This window comes from Centropristis striata, chromosome 8 (assembly GCF_030273125.1).
Source record: "Centropristis striata isolate RG_2023a ecotype Rhode Island chromosome 8, C.striata_1.0, whole genome shotgun sequence".
NCBI classification, from domain to species: domain Eukaryota; kingdom Metazoa; phylum Chordata; class Actinopteri; order Perciformes; family Serranidae; genus Centropristis; species Centropristis striata.
Window position 1 is genome coordinate 17,572,428 of NC_081524.1, and position 10,857 is coordinate 17,583,284.

General features: G+C 42.0%; 1 long non-coding RNA gene across 1 annotated transcript; it reads right to left on the minus strand.

Moving 5' to 3' along the window:
• Positions 1–4,480: 4,480 nt before the first annotated feature.
• LOC131976782 (uncharacterized) lies at positions 4,481–10,240 on the minus strand. The gene is made up of 2 exons (XR_009394820.1): positions 8,404–10,240; positions 4,481–8,315 (listed from the first exon to the last, which is right to left on the minus strand). It is a non-coding gene; the product is annotated as an uncharacterized LOC131976782 (long non-coding RNA).
• Positions 10,241–10,857: the final 617 nt, after the last annotated feature.

A 10,857-nucleotide genomic window follows, 5' to 3' on the forward strand; every position in this document is an offset into this window, starting at 1 on the left:
GAGCAGATCGGACAAAGAATGGATAAGTTATGACAATCTCGTGTTTTATGGCGAGACAACATACAACATTCCTGTGCGAGGGGCTGAATTTTCTTGACTTTTTTCTTGAGACGCCATATTTTGCCGCCATGCCACGCCCACATAGTGTGACTGTCAGTAAAGATTTGGATAACTTTTGATCACAAAGGCCTTGTGATGGTACTGACCAAGTTTGAAGTTGATCGGGTCAAATCTGTAGGAGGAGTTTGTTAAAGTATGCGACCTGGAAATGGGCCAAAACAGCAGGAAATGCCATTTTTGAATAAAAATGGCCGACTTCCTGTACGTTTGAGGGTATGGGTTCTTGGGATTTTTTGGTGCGTCTTCCCATGATACATGTATGTACCAAATTTTGTGTCTCTACGACATTCCTGTGCGAGGGGCTTAATTTTCTTGACTTTCCAGGGGGCGCTGTTGAGTCATTTTGCCACGCCCATTCCCGGGACCACCAGATTACGTAAATTTCAGCGGAGATTCACGTATATTCCAAAAATGGTGAGTTTTTGAATATGATAAAGCCCCCAAAAAGGCGATTAATTTTTCTGAAGAAAAATAATAATAATAGACGGACCAATTTCAATAGGGTCCTTGCACTTTCAGTGCTCGGCCCCTAATAATAACAATAATATGCAAATTCCATTTAGTCCAAGATTATTTGTTATGAGTGATCATTCAGTTTTGACAGGACAGGATAAACATATTGAAAGATTTGTCCAAACTAGTATTATGATAGACAGACAAATACTGGTCAGGGGATGGAAGACGGAGGGTGTGACCTCTCTGACAGAATGGGCTGTTGAGATGTCACGAGTCGCAGCATTCGAAAAAATATCATGTAAACAACTGGTAAGACTGGATCTATATGAAGCAAAATGGGGTAAATATTTACACTTTCAAAAAGGCTCCTGAAGGGGGTTATATAGAGTGCAGTACGGTGGCCGACAAGGGTCAAACGGACGGCAACGGCCCAATACGTCTCAGTTTGAGAAAACAGCTTCAAGTACAGAAACGATGCAAAATCAGAAACTCAAACACAAGTCTAAACGAGGTACAAAACGAGGAACGTGGTGCAAATTAAAAAACGTGCTGCAAAAAACAAAGACAAATGCATCATCATCATCAAACGCGCTGCAAATGGAGAAACGATCTGCAAACCGAGAAACGATCTGCAAACAATACAGCGGGAACGGTAATGTGACTTTTACTTGATTTTATATATATGCATATATGTGTTTATATATGTTTGCATGTAGATTAGCCTGCTTGACATAAAACACCCGTTTTAATAATACATTAAAAAGCCCTCTTATCACAGTCTCCCATACCATACAACGCTGCACATTACGTGTTACAGTATGCTTGTTAATGACAGCAGTTAACTTGTAAGCAGTCATAGATTATCTCCATTGTGTGTCAAGAGGTAGTGAAGAGTATTAATACTCACCTCAATAACGTTAGTTAGGCATATAAACACATATATACATATATATAAAATCAAGTAAAAGTCACATTACCGTTCCCGCTGTATTGTTTGCAGATCGTTTCTCGGTTTGCAGATCGTTTCTCCATTTGCAGCGCGTTTGATGATGATGATGCATTTGTCTTTGTTTTTTGCAGCACGTTTTTTAATTTGCACCACGTTCCTCGTTTTGTACCTCGTTTAGACTTGTGTTTGAGTTTGTGATTTTGCATTGTTTCTGTACAAGAAGCTGTTTTCTCAAACTGAGACGTATTGGGCCGTTGCCGTCCGTTTGACCCTTGTCGGCCACCGTAGTGCAGAGACATTGTTTTTTTTTGTTTACTTTAGTTCATTGTGGATAAATATATACCGGTGCTTCTTCTTTTTTGTGTATGTATTTATGTTTGCTATTATTATTCTTAACCTTTTTATTTGTTAACAAATTATGTCTTTAATGCAATGCTTATTTAATGTATTTGTTGTATTGACCTTTCTTGATTCAGTTTTTAAGTCTGAGTCTGAGTTTATTTTATGTTCTGTATGAGTGTACTAGATGTACATGAAGGAGCATGTGAGCGATGCTTGTATTTTTTATTTTTTATTTTATTGTTCTACAATGAAAATGGAAAATAAAAAATGTTAATCACAAAAAAATAATAACATTGGCAAGAGGTCCTGGCTGCAGACCTCCACTGTCAGGCCCCTACCTCCACTGTCAGGTCCCTCCACTGTCAGGCCCGGAAGTGCACGGGATGCATTTCAAAATAAAACTGCAGACCTCCTCTGTCAGGCCCGGAAGTGCACGGCATACATTTCAAAATAAAACTGCAGACCTCCACTGTGAGGTCCGTACCGCCGCAGGCTCCACTCTCAGGCCCGGAAATGCAAGGGATACATTTCAAAATAAAATCGCGAATGTACTTCCGGTTGAATCGTTTTCTTCACAAATGAATTAATTTGTAAACAATATGACAACATATATCAATCCCCGGTCTATATTGTTTTTATTTGTAAAGTAAACTTTTGATTCGTCAGTGCACACATTTGCTCTTAAGTTATTACTCATATTCATAAGCCAACATCTCATAAGATGTCATAGGCCTATACTGTACATTATATTAGTATACAGAGTACTTCACCGCCTTTTTCATTATGATTTAATTTTGACTTTATTGCACTGCTCTTTTTCTATACATTTGCTTCAGTTAGTTTTTCTGTTGTATTATTCTGTATTTTTATTGTTAACCAACATAAATTTCATGTTTGGTTCTATGTCTATGCTAATTATGTTCTCATGCTGCTGGAACACCTAAGTAACACTAAATACTACCCTAACTCTTGATATCTACAGTATAAGCCATGTAAAATTATTATCAATCAACGAGAAAACAAAAACACACAAAAAAAACCACCAAGTCACAACATGATCAAATGTTCTGTATACCTTTACTCACACATACACACACACTCACTCAGTGGGACATTCACAATAAGCCAAATAATTTATTTTCTCTATTATTTCTTCACAAAATCTCCAAATGTCATCAGGGTTGTGAAATGTGAATTTGAATGGCTCCAGGGTTGCTTCTCTTTCGTTCTCGTCCAAGTCTTCTTTCCACAGCGTCCCATACTGTAAAGCATAAAATAGGCTATATCATGTGTTTGAATTATAGTACATGAACTTCAATTCAAATTAATGTATACAGCCTGCAAACTTATTGTTTGTCTTGTCTTTGCTTACAGGTAAAATGGCCACTTGCACCAGGTAGTGTAAATGAGGCCATACTTATGTAGAAGAAGTAATAATGACTACGAAAGTACGAAAGCCGGCATGCTTCTTAATATTCACACCACCACAGCAAACCTCTCAACTGGACTCGATAATTTCTGCGACAGTTAAAAGCAAAATATACTCAAGTATCAAAAATAAAAGTACTGATGGTGCAGAAGCATTTCAGTTACTATTCGGTTTTTTATACACTGTAGTATACAACAGAGGTGGAAAAATAAAAGTAAAAATGTTCCATGTAGTTCTGCCACATGTTGATTCCACGAGTTCAAAAATATGTTTTCAACTTTGTGAATATGCTCAATTAATGCATGGAGAGTTTACAAAAATATTTCATAACTTACAAACAAACAAATGTGAACAGTTACTTTACGTTATGCACTAAAAAGTTAAGAATCATTAGGTGTTGATGCAAACCACCATTGGTGAAAGTAAACTTTGAAGTCATCTAACTTAGCTTCAAAACGACAACCCAAACCGACATATAACATTCGGTAATTTGCGTCATTAATGACTTCTATAACGACTATTACAACGGCACGTATATTGACGAAGAACACAAACCATGCATTTACTTTCTCTGGATAATAAAAATCAGAAACTCACCGCTACTCGCAGAATAAGCTTACTCTTCTTCTTTTCGAACATATGCGCTCTCGCTGGTCTCTCTCGAATTCAAAGGGCAGGTGAAAATGACCCTCCCAAAATGTCCTCCCCACCTCCCCACGCCACAAAAACGTCCTCACTTCCGGGCCTGACAGTGGAGGGGCCTGACAGTGGAGGTAGGGGCCTGACAGTGGAGGTCTGCAGCCAGGTGCCTCTCAACATTGGGGTGGAAATAGGGTGGGGGGATGGGGATGTCTTATAGAGAAGAATAAGTAAGTAATTTTCTTATGTTTAAAACAGTTTTTAAAATAACCCTGTTACATTTTATGCAATCCTTGATATGAATATGACCCTGTTTTGCTTTCAAAGTGAACCAGAGAATTTAGGACACTCAAGTTTGTTAAATGGATGATTGGTTCAAGTTCAAACTCACCAAAGGAGAGAGAAACTTCTTGGTAACTCATCAGGGGCAAAAACGTGTCATTCAGGCTGGTAATACACCATTAACGCAGGGGCGGAGCTTACGGGGGGGCTGGGAGGGCGGTGTAGTGGCAAAAATCGTTATATAAGATCACTGAGTCGTTGGAGCATAAGCAAAAAAGGTTTATTCTGATTGCAACCAGGAGAGCACAAGGTACAGTCAAAAAGTCTGCACAGAATGAATCTGCAGACAAAGGGAGCTAACATTTTTTATAGAGTTACAATACATGTGTGTGTGTTGGGAAGGAGGCACAGTCTTACGACCTTGAGGACTTGAGATAGCAGGCACCCTGCACAAAGACGAGAAGAAGCAGCTGTGCCCTGTTATCTTAGGGCGGATTGTGTTCACATGAAAATTATATAAAGTTATGTGAAAATTATATAAAGTTATGTGAAAATGTTCAGAAAGTTATGTGAAACTGCATACGCATGGCACTTTGTCATAACATTTCCCCCTTTTGATCCGTAAGGATCAACCAGAGAAAAGATCAAACACAACCAACAAGGAAAACAAAAGCAAAAAACCCATAAAGAAATGTACAAAAGAATCACCATTAAACAGTATCAGACTGAACATTCCTGGTTTAAGACCGATCATCATCAATAATGGCAACAGTGAAATAGACTCAAGGGAGAGAGCAATGCTGTTTTTTTTTTTGTTTTTTTTAAGGAGGACAGTCTTCTCGTGTAATGAACAAAGCACAGTGGGGCATAAAGTCAACCTACATATCAGCATCATCATTAACATCAGAGTCAGAGTCAAAAATGGATTCAGAGAAAGTGTCAACAGAGGCAAGGGCAGACTGGAAAGCAGGAGGAAGTGGGGTGGGGTCAGGCAAGGGAATGAGTTCATTCCCAAGGAGCTGAGTAGTGAACATAGAGGAAACAAAGCCTTAAAGCAGGGGGACAACACAAGTAACAAACAGGAAGAAGAAGAGCCATCAGAAGAAAGTCCTAACAGGCAGCCCTGTGTGAGCCAGGCAAGAGAGGTAACGTTAGAGTCAGAAGAGGTCAGAATTGGACGTACACGGAGGTGGGGAGCAGGAGGAAGAGTGGTTAAGGGAGAGGGAGGAGTTAGCGTAAGGTGGGGAAGGAGGGTGTAGGAAATAGAGTAGGGTGAACACTATAAGGAAAGCGAGCAGGGCAAAGCAACAGAAGGTACCACGGAGGCCACAAAGGCCAGTGGCACGAAAGGGATGCCAGGGGTGGTCACGTTCCATAGCCTAAAGGTTAAGGGCTTTGAGAATCAGGAAGAAAGCAATAAACAAAAGACAAATGAAAACAAAACCCAAAGAGAAAATCAAGACAACAAGAAAAAATGTGTCACCAGATCCTGTCCTTTGTTATGGAGACCACGCCGCAGGTGTCGCAAAAGGAAACTATGGCAGGGTGTGAGAGCAGTGTAACTGCGTATGCCTGGGACTGGCACTTGTGATGTCACAGGTTGCTAATTCAACCTGCTAGTCACAACACTCTCAACACCGTGTGTCAGAGTCCAGTGTGTCGGTGTATAAATCTGTGGACAGAAGAGAGAGGGGGAAGAGACAGAGCCTAGACTAGTGGCTTGGCACCACGTGTTGCAGTCAGAGCGCTTATTACACTTCTGGCTGATCTTGGAGACTTGGCAGTCTCTTGTCACAGGGGAGCGCTATTTCACCTCACCCTAAAGTTGGAGGCTTGGCACGCCTCAACCTTGGCCTGGCAGAGGGTCCAGAGGAGGCGGGACCTTCCTGCAGTGGCTGGCGTGGATCCAGGTGGTCCTCTCAGCGACTTTCGCGGCCGTAATGGGTTGTCAGCAGGACCTGGAATGGGCCCTGCCACCTCTTATGCTTCCAGGACTTACGCCTGAAGTCTTTCACCACCACGTAATCACCAGGGTGGAGCTGATGGAGAGGACCGGTGGCTGGATTTGGAAGGGCAGCAGTCACCTGTCTCCTAATGTTTGCAAGGTGTTTGGTAAGATTAGCACAATACGTTAGCATAGCATCCTCACATAGTGTGGTAGGTGAAGCTGGAAACTTCGGGGCGTCCACACCTACAAAGGGAGGAGCTGCAAAAAGAATCTCATAAGGGCTGAGGTTAGTATTAGGTCGCTTGCGCATCCTCATGTACACAAGCACTAAAGGGAGTGCTTGTGTCCATTTGAGGCCTGTGTCTTCGCAACATTTGGCCAATTTGTTCTTCAATGTCCCATTCTCACGCTCAACAACGCCACCACTGGCCAGGTGGTAGGCACAAATGACACAGGCTTGGCAATGTTTTTGAGCATAGGTTGAAAAACCTTTAGTGAACCAATGTTGATCAATCATAACCTGACAACTTAGCATAATGGGGAAACAGACTGCCACTGATTCTCGTCAGAAGGAGAGGCTAGAGTCTGTACTGCAGAGAGTGAGTCGGCGACAGAGAGGGAACTGAGAGTGTGTGTGTGTGTCTGCTGGGGGAGCAGAAGAAGAGACGCAGCCTGCTCATGCATTTCCTGTAGAAACAGGGTCAGAGGAGTTAGTGTGAGCAGCACATTTACACATAGCAACACACAAAACAGCTTCTAGGAGGTCAGCAATGAGAGAGTGATGTAGGATGGGCTCTCCATCACTCTTCAGGAAGCCCCTATGCTTCCAAATGGCCTGTAATCAGATTTAGGTGTAACAAAAACAGGTATGCAGTTTTTAATCAGGCCTACATCATATTTGCCATTTGCCCATAAGGAGTCAGAGACTTCCTTTAAGGCAGGGTGAACCTCAGTAGCAGACAGTAACACAGCAGTTTCCCCTTCCACCCTGTCTGCATCAATCAGTACATGCACTGATCTGAGGCAGGGTAAACTGAGTTTGCAAAATGATTTGTAAACCCCCCCTTTTGATGAATACATCACAGCAGGGTCAGGAGTTCGTGTCCAATCGGAAAAAGTTGCACAAAAATGTACCCATGGGCCCAAGTCTCTCCATTGGTCAGAATTTGGTTTGGAGAGTGAAATGTGTAGATGTGAACCTGGTTCATGGTAAAAGGGTAACTGTTTGTCAGTCAACGTCACTGAGAGTGCACATCTCGTCTGCGACCAGTAGAGGGTGTCAGTCATGAGGTTGTCATTGACGTCAGCAAAGAAAACGTGTTCAAAGTCGAGGTCATGGTCATGAGCCACGTGTGATGTGCAGTGTAGAGCCTCAGATCGCAAAAACTGCGAAGCCGGGTTGACCATCAATAGGGATTTTCCATTGGTACACATAGAGCAGGTTTTCAGGTAGCCAACTGGCTAATTGGTACGTTACCACAGGGTCACTTTGCAGGGGGGAGGTGGAGGACCCTCTTCGCACGGCTTTAACGCCATCTGGTGTCGAGATGAGGTCCACTCCCAGAGTCACATCAGGTCTCGTCCCATCAGGTTGAAAGGACAGACAGCAGAGGAGAGAAAATAGTTTTTAATTTTGGTTAAAGGTACAGGATGTACACATGAAATAGGAATGGTGAAATGTTCTCTGATCCTGTTACCACACGCACCAATGGAAATTATGTTTCTGCCACTATATCTAATGTTTGGAAACACAGGTTGTTTTAAAACAGAGTGAGTAGCACCTGAATCAACAATGAAATCAACATTTTGGCCTTGGACTTCTAAAGTCATAGTAGGTAATTTCTGCACACTTTCATCAGTAAGATGTACATATGTACCAACAGGCTGTGTTTGTATTTTCTTTTCTAAATGAGTGATAGCATTTGTCAATATCTTGTGTTGTTGCTGCGGTGTAAGCGTGCGCGTGTGTGTGTTTTCACTTCCCTTGTGTGGAGCAGGTTGGCTGGGCGTCTGGTCAACGGGCACCCTCCCTTCCACCTTACCCCCGGACGGTCAGTCTGAGGCCTGGTTCCGGCTGAGGTGTCCACCGTCGCCGAGGCGGTCCTCCATATCCTGGAGGAGGCGTGCAGGCGTTGACCATGGAGAGATCGCTGTGGAGAGGGAAAGCTTCTTTGATGCTTGTAACGAGGCCTTCCATCCATTGTCTGTATGCGACATCCTATGCATTTCTGCCATCACCATCTGCAGCAGTCTGCGGGTCAATGGTGGAGGGCTGGATGTGGTCAGTGAAGTGTTGTCTGATCTTAGCAAAGTCTGCTCCGGACAGCTTCCTCATCATAACGCGGCCCATTTCACTGGAAGTTGGTGTGAAGTATCTGATAAAGGCCATCACTACCTCACTGAGGACTTGACCTCCCTGTGTGACTTTAGGGGGGTTTTCAGCTGCTTGGAGCAGGTCGGCTACTGTCCACGGGCGGTAGACATAACCAGCTGCGCCTTCATGTCCCATCATTTGGACCATTGGGAGTGTGAACGTTTCTCCTCTGTGGTGATTGTGGACCTCTGGCGCTGCTGAGGGCACTGCTGGTTGGTGGTGATGCTGATGTCACTGGAGGGGCTGTCTTTGAGGGGAGGCGGCGTCAGCAGGCGGAACATTCCGGGTGGGGTTGCAGGGGGGGGCAGATCGAGGAGAGTGTCGCTGCTCAGGGGCCCGCCACCATGACCTGTTAGAGAAGGATACAGAGAAGACTTGGATTTAATCTTTGATTTTGCAACTTTATCTGTTTGTGATCCCTCTTCAGCTTTTAACAGTGTCATGGTTTGAAGGCCCTGCTTTCTTTCCCTACGCTCACATTCATCCTCACACACTTTCAGGCATCCTACATGTTTCTCAATTTCTTTAATTTTTTATTTATTTTTTTTTTTTAACTTTGCCTTTCTTCATCAACTTATCTTTTTCTTTTTGTAAATCACATTCATCCTTCCACACTTTCAGACATCGTACATCTTTCTCAGTTTCTTTAATTTTTTCAGTTTCTTTTATTTAATTCAGTTTCTTTAATTTAATTTAATTATGTATTTATTTATTTAACTGCTTTTGTTATATCTCACAGGATTTTAACCTGGTCTTAATATAACTTTATATCTCACAGGATTTTAACCTGGTCTTAATATAACTTTATATCTCACAGGACTTTAACCTGGTCTTAATATAATTTTATATCTCACAGGATTTGAACCTGGTCTTAATATAACTTTACATCTCACAGGATTTGAACCTGGTCTTGATATAACTTTACATCTCACAGGATTTTAACCTGGTCTTGATATAAAATCACACTTGGCTACTTCACAGGATTTTAACCTGGTCTTAGTAGGAGTGAATCTTAGACTGCAGTAAATTATTTTAGTGAACGGGGAGTACACCAGACCAATTCTAAATGCTTTACTCCAAAGACTCAGAAATACTACGTTACCAATGTCATTCAATTAATCATTACTGCCAAAATTATCAGAATTATTAATCATAAAATTTTAGAAAATGGAAATTCAACATCTCACCAAAATCAGGAGAGTGTAGGTTCGGTCGGGGATCGCGCCGGACGTCGGTCCTCCCTTCTCTGAATTTTGACTGGAAGTTAGATGATGATCCTGAAGATCAGGTGGCCACCCCCGATGTCCCGACGATCCTGACGGACTCCCGGGCGATCCCACTTCTGACACCAAATTGTAGTGGCAAAAATCGTTATATAAGATTACTGAGTCGTAAGCAAAAAAGGTTTATTAGATTGCAACCAGGAGAGCACAAGGTACAGTGAAAAAAAGTCTGCACAGAGTGAATCTGCAGACAAAGGGAGCTAACAGTTTTTATAGAGTTACAATACATGTGTGTGTGTTGGGAAGGAGGCACAGTCTTACGACCTTGAGGACTTGAGATAGGAGGCACCCTGCACAAAGACGAGAAGAAGCAGCTGTGCCCTGTTATCTTACAGGATGAAAAGGGCGGATTGTGTTCACATGAAAATGATATAAAGTTATGTGAAAATGATATAAAGTTATGTGAAATGTTCAGAAAGTTATGTGAAAATGCATACGCATGGCACTTTGTCATAACAGCGGTACTCCCCCAGCCCGGGCCCAGAGGGGCCCGGGAAGAAGAGGGGATTAACGTCTTCTTCACTTACTACCGGCTGCTCCGTTCTGCCGTTTGGAAACACATTACAACAATACAAACTGTTTGACAGAAAATGCTACTTTTGGTGAATATTATTTTTGTATTACCATTGTATTTTTCTGTCAAACTGTTTTAACCGTCAAAATTTACGTCGGCGCTCAGCCGGTGCAGTATACTGCCCTACAAAGTCTTACTGCAGTAAACGCAAAGGGTAAAACTGCTTTAAAGTTTTTTTAAATGTTTTTTGACTGGCCAGCTAAATAGGTTATAGGTAGATAAGTGATATGACACTTATTTCTACATGTATTGATGATGTAATTTTTACGCTCAAAAATCATGGTGATTTTTTTTAACCTTTGACCCCTAAAATGTAGTTACTTCACTCACTAATGATAAACAGAGTGTAGTAACTACAATGTTGTCTTCTTTCAGCTTTTATATTTTGTTTTCAGTGAATAAACATTTTCAATTGATTTTGTTATAAGTGTATTTAAAAGTGTTTAACAACTCTATTCAAA